Below are 16429 nucleotides of genomic sequence, written 5' to 3'. Positions count from 1 at the left end.
GGCAGTACATACTATTGATTGAAGCTGTTTAAATAGCGTTACCCCTGTATTTTTACCTCTATCTGCAGGCCAAATGGTGGTCGGAATTTCCACATTATGTGACGATTAGAGCAGTATGTCTACTTCTCATGACCATATAGACGTTGCATTTCACAAATGAAGTATCAAATACGTGATGGGTGCCATTGCATTGTATAGTCTTGTTTCAACAAAACACGTTCAATCTATTGTACATGCGTGTCACATTGTCCCCTTAAACTGTTTATAGCTGCGATATGGGGGCCTTTCATGAGTGGACAAGTGAGATAACTCTTATGTATTGTTTCCTGTTTCAGTTAAGGAAATACTGTTTTTCTTCTCTATCCCATCGTAATACCAAATCAGACTAGCCATGATTATAGCAAAACGTAGTGGTTTCTTTTATATTCAAATTTCAGTTTAAACTGAAGAGGCTTGTGGCATTGACAATAATGTGAAGCTATTCTTTACAGCATTTCATGAGATTCAATGTTGCTTTCTTTTTGAGAAAAGCATTCTTTGTTTGTTGGTTGGTTTGTGGGATTTAACGTCCCAAAACGACTCAGGCTATGAGATACGCCATAGTGGAGGACTCCGGAAATTTCGACCACCTGGGGTTCTTTAACGTGCACTGACATCGCACAGCACACGGGCGCCATGCTTTTCGCCTCCACCGAAAAGCGGCCGCCAAGGCCGGGTTTCGATCCGACATCCTTGGGAATAGTAGTCGAGCGCCGTAACCACTGCGCCACCCCGGCGGGTGGCGCAGTGGTTGTAGAATCTGCGGGTGTCGAAAGCCTGTGATCAAAAGTATACCAGACAAGTTGGCTTTCAATTATGCAGCGCAAAAATAATCGCAGATAAAGGGAACTTTCCATTTCATTCTTTTCTGTTCTCGAGGGAAAAGAACTAAGAATTAAGAAGGCTCCAATGTGGTTTTTCACTAGTGCAAATTGCTTCCTTTGAGACGACTTCAGCAAATGCTGTTTTAAGTGACTGCTTGAACTTCTTGTGGCAGTAGTGGTCGGTGTAGTAGGTCAGAAATAATCGGGGCTGCGTAAAAAGCCATATCATGGCAATTTGTGGTTCTAGTAAATTAATATTTGTTTTGTAGTTGATGACAAGTTAATCAAATCATTGTAATTAATTGTTGATATAAGTGAAAAAATAAGGAAAGGGGGTTCAGAGATGTAAAAATTCATAGAATGAAAAGCCTAGCTATACTTGATGTGCTAATGAATAAAATTTATTAATTGATGAAAGAAATATTTGAAAAATGAAAAATGCTTTCAAAGTCATGAAAATTTTGGGAATAGAAAGCAAATGTTTGGTTATGCTAAGAATTGCTGTAGAAAAGCAAAAATTATAAATTAAAAAGAAAGAAAAACATTTGTGTGTGCGAAATGCTATCACATCACTCCCTTGAATGGGTATTTTTTAGCATGGGCATGACCACCTGCGATCTACTGTTTGCAATATCTTGTACTGTGCTCTAAGTATAAATGTATAATTAATTGTTCAAAATGTCACTAAATACCAGCTCTTTATAAACATATTCTACTTTGAGGCAAGATATTGAAGTCGTCCTTTTTGATGCAAGGTCTGCTGTGAGCCCTGCCTAGCTGCAGCTACTTCGCACCATCAGCGCCACCGCCACTTATCTGGGTATGGCTGCTTTGCTGTTCCCAGTGGCCGTCTACAAAGCATCTGAAGGTGGAGTGCATTCCCTGCATCCAGATTCACTGCTTGCAGCCTGCCCCACCTACACAAGAAAGCGCGCTTCTGGGACTAATGAGGTATGCACCTACGATGAATGTGGCCATACAATAGACTTCTTTACCATAGGTTTGTTACCTACCCTGCTCCAGTTGTGTTCAGATTAGTAATTCAATTTGTGATTTTAATGTCGTGTTCCCTTGACCTTTCTGGTTGCTACCACAGATTTTCATGACTCTCATGCATTCATTGCTTTGATGCACATGCCATATGTCTCTTAGTTGACCTGTCATGAGGCAACCAACTGAAACCGTGAAATCTAAAGACCCTTATTGCAGCTACGATTTATACAGAATGCCATCCTAGCTTACCTTTTCCTCATAAATCTTGCACAAATCTGAAAATATGGTTGGCTGTCAGCTAATCTATTCTTTCTAGAAGGTCGATACTGCTGCAAAGAAGACAAGGACAACTGAACAAACAAACACATGTGGCATATGCAAAGTACAACTTTCATTTATATTTTTCTTAGAAAGCAGCTACATTACTGCAACACATACTTAACAAATATGGCAAAAGATGAATGCCTACTTGATTCAAATTGGCAACCTGTTGCTGGGTGCAACAAGCCTGGATGCAATGTAATGGAGATAAGATACCCCAAATTAAGCAGCTGCAGCATCATTTAAAATTTCATGAGCTACCTAAAAAAAGCAGGTGGTAGTAAAGTATGGAATGTCTAGACATCGTTGCAGAATTATCATCAGGAAGAGCAAAATAAAAAACAAACTCAAGATTGGCTTGTAAGCTGGATAAAAAGTGTTCCAGCAAGGTAGCCTGAAAGGTAACTGACGCTAAAGCTGCATCAAGCAAAGAAAACATTAAAAATGTCTATGCAAAAGCATATTTATTTAGTTATTTATTTTACGTGCCCTCAGTCACTGAACTGATAGAATGGGGAGCGACATCAGTAAGGTCAAATGTGGCTGTCTTAGGTCTTTGCTTAGAAGTAAAGCTGAAGCAGTGCTGAATTTCTCACGCCATTTAGTTATATGATCACAATTTGTTCCTGTTAAAGCTTTTTTTTCCATGTGCCAGAATTGCAGCCTGTGCATAGAAGGTGCCGTCTTTCATTGTTTCTATTCTTTCACGTTCATACAGTCGGCTGTCAAATTCACTTTCTCATTTGCCGAATGTATATGCAACCACAGGTAAGAGCAAAGTTGTACACAATATAAGTGGTGCATTCAATGTACAGTTCCCGATTTTCTTATCACATATCTCTCACATCTTGTGTAAGAGGGCACGGATTCTAAACAGTTGATTAGAAGTGGAAAAACCACCATCTGTGGCCAATCTTTATTTTGTGGGAAATGTAATAGAGATACGGAACTATTTTCATGCAGTGTCTTACAGATGCATTATTTGGGCCCTCTTTGTTGGGTTCTTTTACCTTCTGCTGTATACACACTGGCCTTGCAGAAGATGTATTTTCTGGAAAGACCAGGATAAACTTCCTTTCAGCAGACATTATTCTGGGTTTGAAATTGTCATTCATAAACTGGGGAAAGACTTTGTTCATTATTGTGGAAAGAAAATTAGCAACTGTTTCACGTTTTATCAGCTTTTAATGGAAGCTGTACTACAGATGACGTTTTTGTTCACATTCCTTGAATAACAACTTTGAAGGCCAGCTTGAACTGCTCTAGAAAGCAGGCTATGCTCAAACGTCATCTGCAGTGTTGCAGCATGTCTTCTCCAAAATGTAAATGAAACCAACCAGATCCGAGTCTTTCAGTCTGAAGACTGTGCGTGAAATAAATTCTTACTCCATAAAATTCCCCGCAATATGGAGATGCACAACAGGTATGATGTCAAGGTGGTTTCTTCAGCTACTAACCTGCTGGTAATCTGTCCCATTTTAACCAAGAAACAATATATATGTGAAAAGAAAAATGGTAGTTTAAAATGCACCACTAAGGTTTTGCACAGCATTTTTCTGAGCTGCTGTTGTATACACATTGTACAAATGGGGAGGTGCATCAACAGCAGACATGACTAGACAATAAAAATATGAGATGGCACATTCATCAAAAAAGCAAACCTCTGTACAAGGCCTACAATTCTGGCTGATGCCAAAGCTAAACCTTGGCAACAAATGATTGAAGCTTTCGATATAATTAATTCTGGGGATAAATGCGTTTTCTCTGAACTAAAATTAGCCTTCTCAGATGGGCATGTGTGACTGCTGTCATGGCTGTACTATATGTTTTTACGGCGGCTTAGGCCTTGCTTTGCATACTGCAGAAAAGGTTGCATGCCACCTCGGGACACGAACTCTGTCGACCTTGTTTTCTGAGCCAGACTTAATCCAAACAAGGTTGAATGCTAAGGCTTCAGAGGCCACTATACAAAGCTATACAATCTTTCCACTCCCATGCCAACGTTGTGACCACAAAATATTTTGGAAGCTGCAAGCATATTTTTTGAGAAATAACACTGACTAGCAGATTTTCCGAGTGAAACTGTTGTTGGTCTCGGTTATCAGCAGTAGTCGTGTTAATAGTCCTTCAGGAATAAAATGCCACATTTTAGTATATATGTGCTCCCATTATGCATTTACTGTGATGCAATGAGGCCTTCATTATCTGCCAGAAATTTGTTACAGAATAGGGCAACTTTTCCATGAAGTGAAAAACCATGCTTTTAATGACAAGGTTGTCATATGCCTAAAAAAATAAATTTTTAACTGTAATGCTCTTAAAACAATTCTTTTATCAGGACATGCTAGCCAACTTGGGAAGTAACTCTCAAAATTCTTGAATCTGCTAATCTCTGGTATGCACTCGTTTGCATTTTTTTCACTAATGATTTTAATTTGTAATTTCATCTGACCGACAAGCTCTTAAATGAACACCTAATTTTTATGTGCTCATGAACTGAAATATCTTTGCATGATTACTTACTACCTAGGCCTCGTGTTCTCAGATGCTAGCGATTATTATTTCTCATGGTATCTGCAAACTCATGATTTTAATGCGAGCTCATGCATTATGGGCTGTTATTTAAACCTGAGCTGCTTAAAAGGGCTAAGATATGTTGGCCAAATTTTAATTTTTAGCCAGTCTTCATTTTTTCCCCAACGACGCCTTGAAGCTATGCAAAGTGGTGCCATTAATGCCTAGAGTTGTTCGGGTCTGTAATATTTTTAGCATGCATTTTACATGGACGATTTCAGGATATAATCTACCTGCATGATTCTTCCCATCAGAATTATAACTTATTTCTTTTCTTTTTCTTTTAGCAGTTTCCATCCTGCTTGTGCAAAAAAATTGAACTGAATTTACAAGTGTTTCACCTGAGTTTTTTGTTGTAGATTGATATTTTTACATTGATTTTGCAAAACCTTTTAATCATGTTCTTGATTCACTTTAGCCAAGCTGTGATGCATATGCTTTGGTCAGTCATTATTATCATGGATTCATTATCAGTGTCTGCTAATAGTAGACTCCTGGTGTAGAGAATGGCATACTCCCTATAATAGTTATTGGTGCAATATTCATATATGCCTTCAAGCCATGTTGAAGTAAAGGGTATAAACTAGTGTTACAGATAAGTGAATGATCCAGGTAGAACGAGAGGAAGTTGATAGTTTACACTGTATGAAGGAGCACTGAACAAGGGTAAAGAGAGTACGCCCCAGTTCGCAGGTCGAGCCAACGTTTCGACAAATGGACTTGTCTTCGTCTGGGAAAAGCGATCATCACTAACAGGGGTTTAAATACGCTTTTGCTTCCTAAGACGAAAAACTGGGGAGGGAGAAAGTGGGTGAGAAGAAAGTAAGTCAAGGAGTGCGGAGGGGGAGGATGCCTGAGAAGAAAGTAGGTCATGGAGTAAAAAAAATGTTTCTTCAGTATGCATTCACAGCCTGGAACCAGGGATCCTGTGGCCTGCAAAAGAAATAAAAGCAGCAGTAGCAGCAAAAGCTACAATTCCGGGTTGATGATTAGTCACCACTTAAGCAGGTTTGGTGCAGATACACCTTACAAAGGGACAGGCTTTGCAAAGGGCCCTGATAAGGAATATATATCTAAGGGGGACAATTTTTGAAACTTAGAAGAGAAGGACAAAGAAACAGAATTATAACTGAACAGTGAACCACAACTGACATGCAAAAAAAAAGTTTGAAGGCAAACTCATGTAACAAGTGATAAGGAGGAAATGGGTTTGGAGAAACATCTGCTGCTTATTCTTCTGCGGAGGGGAATAGAGTATGCATGTGCTGTGAATAAACTGTACAATTAACGCTATGTGGGATTGTTTTACCGAATAGTTATAATGCAGAAGGAATATACTTGAGAGATTCTAACGTTCCTTTAGAGATATTTGTTCCTGCTGGTTCCAATATTCTAAATTTATGGATTAGATATGCCTCTATATTTTCTGTCCCTTGCAGGTTTAAAGGCTGACTGGAGAATATATAATTTCATTACTTCGAACTTATGGTCTTTCTGATTGAAATGCTAGGAAACTGCTTTCGGGAGATTTTTGCCTGTGTCTGCCCGATGGCCATTAAGCCTTATGTTCATCGGTAGCCCTGTCTCTGCGATGTACTGCTTATGACAGAAGGACCATTCTAGAAGGTAAACAACGTTTGAAGATGTGCACTTAAAGCCTGATTTTATGTGAAAAGTGAAATCGCTTGCATTACTTTCAACCATGGTTTCTTTTTGTATATGACTGCACGTCTTTTATCTAAGTCAAGAGCAAAGATGTGGTTTTTTTTTGGATGCTTGTCGAGTTCAGAATGTACTAGATGTTGTGTTTGTAAGGGTAACATTCAAAGTAACGCATACCTCAGAGGTAATCTAGTACATTCTAAACTCGACAACAAGCATCAGAATCGCGTTATCTTACTTTTACTCTTGCAGCACATCCACCGACAGAGTAATGGGGTTACCACCAGTGGTGCACATTAGCTGGCCATATCAAGCAGTCATGCCTTTCTTGAGCTAGTAAGCGGCCAGCTACCCACTGCCGACAGAAACCGTCCGACTGTCGTGGCTGTAATGGGTGCGTCATCGTCTCTTGTCGTAGGTGGCGGAGGATCTTCGTCTTCTCGCCAATGAGCGACCTGAGCTCCAACGGTTGCTCTCTCCAGTTTCCCGTACAGGGTCTAGGGGACCTTCCTTACACTTAGCTTTGGTCCAGCGACTCACACAGGGGCCCAAAGGCGATGAGGAGCGGGACAGATGGGTTGACAACGCGTGCCCCTTCCTGCGCAGGAAAGCGTCGATTTACTGAGGTCACTTCCCGGGACGAGGTCGTGAGGCATCGATAGCAAAATCGCCGTGGCCGATAACGCTGTACAGACAATGATGGAGGATGTATCCATCCTCACTGTAATGGATGCAGAGTGGTCGTTTGTTAAATGTACTCCATGCTTTTCATTTCCTTAGGCTTGAAGGTGATTTGCAGCGTTAGCGGGCAGCTGCCAACGGGCGTCTTTCAGTACCAGCCTTGGAAGGTGTCATCTTTCAGGCGTCTTGGAAAGTGTCATTCGAACGGAGGATGGCGGAACGCACCAGCATAGTTCATCGGTATTGGTTCCTGCGTTGGAGTAGACAGAGCCGCTGCTTGAGGAACGCCCAACGCAAGCTGGGCTTCTTCACGGACGATCTCCGCGAGCGTCGCGCCCTGGGGCTGTTGGAATGATGGCCGCAACTGATAGAGTTCATCTCGGCTGACGGCTCGGATAATATCCCGCCAGTTGTCTTTTCCCAGGGACGTTTGGTCGGTGCGTATAGCTAAGACGTTACCTGGGTGACCGGACTTACCGGGCTTGGGATTCATCGGTCGTCTCCATGGTGGCTGCTTCATGAATGAATTCCGCAGTGGTTTTCGAGGTATTCCTGACAAGGCCGGCAAAAAGTCTCTTCAACGTCTTGGTTTAAAAGTTACACTTTCCCTTCTTCGGACTTATGAGGATCCGTGTGACGAGAAAGTCGCTTTATTTCTTCAGGTAAGAGAGGAATGAGTGATTAGTGAGCTAGGCTTCCAACGAAAGGAGCAGTTCAGCTCGCTCTTTTTTCACGACGGTGGCAAATACATTGAATAGTTCGTTCTTGAATTCCTCCCAGGTCATTGGAAAAAAACTCGTGGTTCGCTTACCACATTTAAGCAACCCGATCCAACGCAAAGAATACGTTTTGAAGTTTTAAAGCGTCGTCCCAACTGCTGAATGCAGAATAACGATTATATTATTCCAGCCAGTCCTCCAGTTCTCCCTCGGCTCCATTGATAATAGGCGGCTTTACGGCGCTTCTGGAAGACAATCGGAGCAGCTTTTAGTTGGGACTCTTATCGTTGAGGCGTATTTCGGGCTTCGAGTGGGGACCGGCAGTGACCTGTTTTCAGGCGGTAGCCCTAGGAGCCGCCGGCTTGTCCGGTGGCCTGTAGGCTGCCCGCAGCATTACAGAAACAAAGCAGTTGTCTGGGCTCGTAGGGGACGTGCGGAAAGCAAACAGAAGCACCTCCACCTGATGTCACGCGGTAGTGACAATGTCGTAGTAAAGCGAAAGAACTAGCGTTGCAATGCAAGAAAATGTTTTGGGCTCACTTGCGTCCACGAAGAAACTAAGTGAATCGACTGCGGCAATACCAGCCAGCACTAACGGCGGTCGTCGGTCTACGAATTACCGTCGCAACCATCAGCGCTGAGTTTAAAGGCGAAGTAGGAACATCTAGATAAACCTGGGAATGATGACTAGCATAACCTAAAACATTGTAGAAACACACCCGAATAGTTGGAATCTCCGAGATACACCAATGTGCATATTGCGCGACAAAGAAAACGATACGATACATCTAGGTATTGAGACAACGAGCATAAAGAACCAAGGAGCACAAAATCAATCCGTATGCTAGACTCACAGTCATAAGGCTAACATTAAAGATTTGAATGGTTCGCGCAAATATTAACTTTGTAGTGCCCCGCCGGGGTGGTAAGACGCCCGAACACTGTCCGGAGTTCCCGGGTTCGAACCCGACCTCGGCGGCTGCGTTTCGATGGAGGCGAAACGAAGTGGCGTCCGTGTGCTGTGCGATGTCAGCGCACGTTAAAGATCCCCAGGTGGTCGAAATTACTCCGTAGCCCTCCACTATGGCTCCCCTTTCTCTCTTTCCACCTTCACTCCCCCCTTCATCCCTTCCCTTACGGCGCGGTTCAGGCGTCTACATAGGAAGTGTTACAAAGTGCACCTTTCCCTTCCTGTGAACCAATTATTTTATTTATTGGCGCTTTGCATTTCACCCATTACTTTAGCTCTACTACTTTCTACCTCACCATGGAGCTCGCGCTTTATTTATTTGCCCTTTCGCAGGCGCCGTTCTTCTGACGCAGCTGTGTCCTTTAAGCACCAGTCGTGGCTTCGATGGGAAAGAAGGGGATTCTGTGGTATGTAAAATATATAAGAATACAGAAAGCGGTGAAGGATGGCAGTGTATTGAATCGGGTGCCGTAGTAAGTAGTAGTAAGTAGGTTGTCATAGAGTTAATTCTTTAATTGCGTTTCGATGGAGGCGAAACGGAGTGGCATTCGTATGCTGTGCGATGTCAGTGCACGTTAAAGAACCCCAGGTGGCTGCAATTTCCGGAGTCCTCCACTACTGCGTCTCTCATAGCCTGAGTCGCTTTGGGACGTTAAACCACACAAACCAAACCAAACTAGTTATTTCTTTAACAATAACCTGCTTATACCGTTAAGTAAGAAGCGATCCGGCCAAATCTTTGAAAGTACAGAAAATATCGCAGTGATTTTGTTTTCTCTTCAATGGAACTTCGCTTGTTTCATTCCGCACATAGGATGATCTTTGATGTTATACGTACCTGGTACTGCCCAGGTGGCTGCTAAGTTATTGCATTGTGCGCCAGAAAACTGCTGCCCGCAGCCCTTGTATCACGTTCAACACTCGAGCATACTGGCGAACTTATTCTAAAATAATGAAGCTCTGCGCACTTTTCACAACATTCCTCACTTAGTGCGCTCATCAAGGCTTATGAAGGAGAAAAGCCAAAAGCCAGCGAGGCCAACGAAAGCGTAGGGTATTTTTTAAATTTCATAGTTGCAAAATACAAGAATTGGTGCTGTAATAAATTAGGTAAACGGCAGTTAAATGCAAACTAGAGAAAAAAACACGCGCCGATGATGAGGCCAATCGTATGACCTCTGAATATTACCTCCAGTGCTCCTACCAACTAAGCTACATCCACACCTGCCCAGCCGTCTACACGGCGCACGATGCCATATGAGGCATCGACAGAGCATGTAAGCGCATGGTAGATTGAAAGTCTTACGCCTGCAAGAATCTTACGAGAATGCCTACAAAGTAAAGGTACCCATTCGCAGCAATTATTGGAAGAATGTCTCTAGAAATTTTCTCCAGTTGCCTCCCTATTAGATTTTAAGTCCAAGAGCACTGTGCTTCACTCATAAGTTGACATAATAAGACCTGATTACACAATATATGTTCAAAATCATATGCATTATATTAAAGCACATAGCTAGATTACTTAGGGTACAAGTGAAGTGGAGTGAAAAAGGGACTGGTAATCGGTGCATCTGCAGAAGGACTCGATTTTAACCAATGCTGAAGACGGACCCGGCCTAGCTTTAATCTAACGCCTTACCATGATCTTCTGCGATAGTAAACAGATTCTTGGCAGCATAAGAAGCCTAACCGGCCGCTCCTAAAATCTCATAGCTGAAGGAGCAAAACTGGAACGCAGTATGACGCAGCGCGAGGAAATCATTCGCGGTACATGGTGTTCAGGATGTTATACTTTGATATTCTTGATTGTTAGGGACCGACGAATCATTGGGTATTAAATATATAAATTGGGAAAACAAGTGGCTAAACACCAAGCTCTTCGTTGCAGTCAGACTTGCAGCTTAAAAGCAGGCTGGCCGCGGCATAACAGCAACACGGCGGTATCGCCGGAAGAAGCAAGGAAAGCTATTAAGGTGCCGAGTACCCCTTGGTGACTGTCAGTCACTGAGTTCCATAAGGGGGAGATTAAGCGGCTTTATGCCTGCTGACCAGCCCTTATACATAGCATTCATTGATTAAGAAAAAGCATTTGACTCAGTTGAAACCTCGGCGGTGATGCAGGCATTGCGAAATCAGGGCGTAGATGAGCCATAGGGGAAAGCGCTGGAAGATATATATAATGGCTGCACAGCAACTATAGTTCTGCAAAAAGAAAGTAACAAAATTCCCATAAAGAAAAGTGTTAGGCAAGGAGACACGATCTCGCCAGTACTATTCACAGCTTGCTTAGAGGAAGTATTCAGAGACTTGGAATGGGAACAGTCAGGGATAAGGGTAGATGGAGAATACCTCAGTTATCTGCGATTTGCTGATGACATTGCCTTGCTAAGTAACTCAGGATATGAGCTGCAAAGAATGATTAGTGACCTAGACAGGAAAAGTAGAAAGGTAGGCTTGAAAATCAATATGCAGAAGACTAAGGTAATGTTCAACAGCCTCGGGAAGGAACAGCAGTTTACGTTAGGTAGCGAAGCACTGCAAGTAGTAGGCGAATATGTCTACTTAGGACAGGTAGTAACCACAGATCCGGACCATGAAAAGGAAATAACAAGGAGAATAAGATTGGGATGGAGCGCATTTGGCAAGCACTCGCCGATTATGACTAGCAGGTTACCGGTATCGCTCAAGAGGAAAGTGTACAACAGTTGCATCTTACCTGTACTCACCTATGGAGCTGAAAAATGGAGGCCAGCCAAGAGAGTGCTACTTAAGTTGAGGACAACGCAGAGGGCTATGGAACCGAAATATGATAGGGGTAACACTAAGAGATAAGAAGCGCGCAGAGTGGGTCAGAGAAATAACTCAAGTTAGTGGCATTCTAGCGGAAATGAAGAACAAGAAATGGCCATGGGCAGGACATGTAGTGCGAAGAGAGGATAACCGATGGTCGCTTAGGGTAACAAACTGAATTCCGACGGAAGGAAAGCGTAGCAGGGGGCGGCAGAAAGTTAGGTGGGTGGATGAGGTTAAGGAGTTCGCAAGGGTCAAGTGGATGCAGCTAGCGCAGAACTGGGTTAATTGGAGGAATGTGGGAGAGGCCTTCGCCCTGCAGTGGGTATAGTCAGGCTGCTGATGATGATAATGTGATTCCTGCTGAAAGGCGGGTGTTACTCGGCGCTAGGGTATGCACGATGGCCAGCAGCATCCGAAAGAGACGCACTCGCAGAGACAGGCGCAAGTAGCAGGACCGTTTTGCCACGCTTTTATTTGCGCGCCCGCCAAGCAAGGGATCATGAACTTTGAAAGTTGTGTGTTCGAGACAGCAGTGGTCGGCCCGCGGGAAACGAGGCTACCCATTAATTTTTATGGTCTTAAGAACCGCAAGGTGCACTGTGAGTGTTGGCTGCTTCTGGTATTTTGAGGTTTCAGTTCTTGATTGTTTTGATACTATGAGAGATTTTCACTCACATTGTCGAAGGACTCAGCGGGACTAGCTTTTCGGCAATCCAGTGATTTGAGTTAGCTCCCTCTCCACATTTGTCAACTTTGTAATGAATGTGATGTCTATGTGTCATTTTGTTTCGTGGCGAGCGCTTTTCCTTTTGTGAATGTGAAGCGGAACTTCAGTCTGTCCACAAACTGATCATTGTAATAAACAGTCGTGCTGATTAGATGTTTTTGAGGTGTGGACTGTAGCCTGAGGGCTTATAACCAAGCACAAAGGACAAAAGCCTTTTATTGCTGATTTAGATTCCCTTCATCTTAGACTATGTCGACATGAACATATTTTCGTAGTAATCAGATTGAGCATATATATCTGCTGTAAATATAGAAATATTTCTCTGTATAAAGCCTCAGTGTCTTCTCAAAGTTCTGTAGTCAAGCCTTTGCTACAGTCTCAGACAGGTCCCTTCGGGCGGAATAAACTCCGCATTAACATGCATAGTGCCGGACGGAGAATCCTAGGTGCAATTTTATACCAGAACCAACTTCGAAACTTAAGTAGGATTATTTTTACGATTTATCAATTCTAGCATTCGTAAACTACGCCGGTGCCCTTCAAAAGAAGGCGACAATCTTTGCCGCAAATGGAGCTATTGTTTCGAATGATTCACATTTCACCTCAAGTATTTGCCTATAATTACATTTTGCGCTGCTTCAAAGGACACATCACAGTGTACTTTACTGGATATCAGTCCGCAAAGGCTGCGTATATCACATTTATCAAGAAAAAGGATTGTTCTTCGATGCATCCGTTGAAATCATCGTCAGTACTGTGAGGGAATTCTCACAGGCATGGCTATGTCAGTCCACAAACACTGTTGCTTCGATGGTACACAGGTGCTAATACCGTGTCGTCAAGTAGCAGATAAAGCACAGTTTTAAAACTTATTACTTTTTGTACTATATTGTCTCCATTTCAGTCTCTACTTCGTGGCATGATCGTCATAGTACCAATACGCATTCTTCAGCTGTAATTCTCTTGGAAGAAAAATGCTTTTAATGAAGACATTCAGTGGTAGTTCAAATTAAAAAGCTTGTAATTCCAATACTATCTGCAGGCAGGCGATATATCACTAAATTGCTATTTCATCTGATCCAAACGTCAAAGATGGTGCTTTCTATTAAGTAATATTATATTCCATTGCAAACCAGCTGTTTGGAGGTTATTAAAACAAGGTATAAGCTGACAGAAACTCTGCTTCATTAGCATTGCTTCAAGTTGCTTGAAAATTGCTAATCAAGCTCAAATACTGCTGATATACCGGATGTCTATGCTAAATGTAGGCAATGTTTTAAAAAGATATGGTGAGCCATACCATGGTCAAATCAATTAGGAGGTGTTCATAGTCGCCTATGCTAATCTACGGAATTTTTTGTTTCCTAATGCTATTGACTAGGAATCATTAATTAGCTGATTTCCTAATTATTGGCTTGAGAGTAAAGTTGTCAGTAAAAAATGTATAGATATCAAAAACAGCTAGCTGTGTTGTTTCCATCCAACTGGCATTTACAAATAGTGGTATTTTACAAGCCAAGCACTATGCCAGGCAGAATGAAACAAACTTGCTCGTGACTTCGGCGTCACGTTAAAGCATCGAGGGGCGTCCGAGATAACAAAATGTGCTTTTCTGCGCCGTGCTCCTTACAATGAATCCTGCTGTATTCTGCGAAAGATTTATTGTAGCAGTTGGTCATGTGAATGCTTTTTCTGAAGATCAATAAATAGGGCTGCCTGAGTCGTAGCGTGATTGCAAACACGTAGCTAGGCGTATTTCGAAATCTACAACTTTGGTTTGACATTTTTTCTGAAGACAGCTATCGGATAAAAGAATTTCCGACAATTACGTTTTTTTCTAATGCAAAATTTGAGCGCAGCTCATCACTTTTTGCAACTCTTTGGTGGATTGAGGAAAACAATTCGAGCCAGACATGTACTTACAGTTACAGGCATGTTATTTATCACACATACTCTACGCCTACTAGTTCCTCTTTCGAAAGCGGAAGATAATGAGCTTCTCCTTTCATGTAAACTACTTTACTGGCTCTCAGTATCTATGGAGAAGAACTGAAGAGGCGTCTGTGTGCTGTGCGATATCAGTGCACGTTTAAGACCCCCAGATGGTCGAAATTACTCTGCACTCCTCCACTACGGCACACCTTTCTCCCTTTCAGCTTTCACTCCGGTATTCCCCACTTCCTTTATGGGGCGGTGAAGGTGTACATAGAACAAATGCAACACACATTGCGCTTATTCTTTTCTGGGAACCAATTCTTATTTTTGCGGTCCTAAGTAATTACCTAATCAAACCACATCAACCATTTTCTACTTGAAAACCTTTCATTAATGCTCGGTCGTATGGTATCATCCTTTTTTGGCTTCGGATGTGATTTTGAGGGACAACGGTGAAGCCGACGATTAAATTACTAGTTCCTACCCAAGCAGCACACCAGCATTGGTCCAACAATGGTTCATCACTGGAAAAGAATGGCATCAATATTGGACTGATATTGGCATTTGGGCATTTTACTACATTCTCCATTCTTGGCCCATCTTTCGTTCCAAGATTGGTCCAGTGTTCAACCAAGCTGGAGCCACTAATGTAGGCACAATATTAGACTTTCCATTCATGCACCATGATTCTTGCCAATACTGTCCAGCATTATACCATCATTGTATTACCAATATTTGTTTAATACCAGCTATTCCATTAATGGCCCATTGTCAATGCCAATATCATACCAATGGTTAGCCGTTGCAGGTGCACTGGCTACTCTATTCATGCCGCATATTGTCGATACCAATATTAATCCAATGGTTTATCGGTACACCGGCTACTCCATTCATGTACCATTGATGATGTCAAGATTACACATTTTGTGGCACTGCCTGTCCAGGCCATAAAATGCAGCCTTTTTCATTCTAGCCATATTCGTGACAGCACATCGAACTTGCTGGGACAATAATGGCCTTTCAAATAGGAGTGGCCATAATAATTCAAATTGTCGCTCATGAGCAACCAGTCGATATTCACAAAACAAGAGCATGGTTCACAAAAAGATAATATTTATTGCAATTGTTACTATAGACGGCAGTTACTAGCCAGCGCTGAGGGCACACGCAGCCGCAGTTAGCGGGGCAGTGGCAGGGTTGGTCAGGGCAGGGCGGGCTCTCGGGAAGTGGAAGGGACCAGGGAGCTGGAGGGCACACTCATAGGCGTAGTGAGGGGGCTGACCCTGCAATTGCATTCACAGGTGGCATGCCTGGTTCGCCAGGGGAGGTTTCAGCATAACGCCTTTTTCTTCCACCCCCCCTGTCACAGGAACCAGGCAGCCACCTGCGAATAAATGCGTGTGCCTCCAAATCGTCCACCCCAACTTTTTCGCAAATGGCACCTGCACAAAAACAATGAGGAAACAAAATTTACAACACTATTACGAGGCATATAAAATCGCGCGCATTATTTTGGGAAGATGTATAAAATTCCAGGATTCATGTACCGAAATTCATGGTCAATGCGAAACACTATACTGATCAGTTCCAGATTAGTTTCAGCTGCCTTGGGTTTTTTAGGATGAAAGACGCACATACATTGCCTAGCATGTGCCCTGTTGCATTTTGATCGCCTCCACAGCAATATTGCTGAGACAGCCAGTGTTTCATCCCACACTAGGAATTAGTGCTTGATTGTCGGCTGTCTCCGCATATGACTGGCGCGCTAGTTTTTTGCCGCTCCTACGCTTTCTGCGATGTGCAAACAGTTTATACTAAATATCGTTACCAAGAGAATGTTCGGCGACCATTTGCATTTTTTTAAATGGCTAGATATAATATACACAAGCGATATAAGCCCACGACTGCTGCACTGGCCGCTGGTTAACTGATATACGCTTTTGACTGGTTTTGTGGGTAGTTCTCTTAAACGGGAGCTCACTTAAACGGGTAGCTCACAGGTGCATCATTTTTACACATATACTGCTTGTTCAAGCAAATTTGATCCAAGGGATAAAAAAACATTTCGGAGGCAGGCAAAGGAAACCAGATACATATTGCTGGAAGCTACCTTGAGCGCCACAGAAAAGGTTTTGTTTGGAATCCCTAATTGACATTATTTACCTAAATTACTGATTATAGACTTACACAA

At 42.6% G+C, this 16429-nt stretch overlaps 1 long non-coding RNA gene across 2 annotated transcripts in view; it reads left to right on the top strand.

Annotated features, from left to right (window-relative positions):
• Nucleotides 1-16429, top strand: part of LOC146176954 (uncharacterized) — a 61919-nt gene that overhangs the window by 12399 nt on the left and 33091 nt on the right. Inside the window, exon 2 of one of the 2 annotated variants that reach the window (XR_014701239.1) lies at nucleotides 1708-1814. This is a non-coding gene — a long non-coding RNA (uncharacterized LOC146176954). Of the gene's footprint in view, nucleotides 1-1618; nucleotides 1815-16429 lie in introns of both variants that reach the window. The other variant, XR_014701238.1, reaches the window with a different exon arrangement.

This window comes from Amblyomma maculatum, chromosome 10 (genome assembly GCF_055883805.1).
Source record: "Amblyomma maculatum isolate TAMU_Amacu chromosome 10, ASM5588380v1, whole genome shotgun sequence".
Taxonomy (NCBI): Eukaryota; Metazoa; Arthropoda; class Arachnida; order Ixodida; family Ixodidae; genus Amblyomma; species Amblyomma maculatum.
This window is presented reverse-complemented; position numbering and strand designations above follow the sequence as displayed.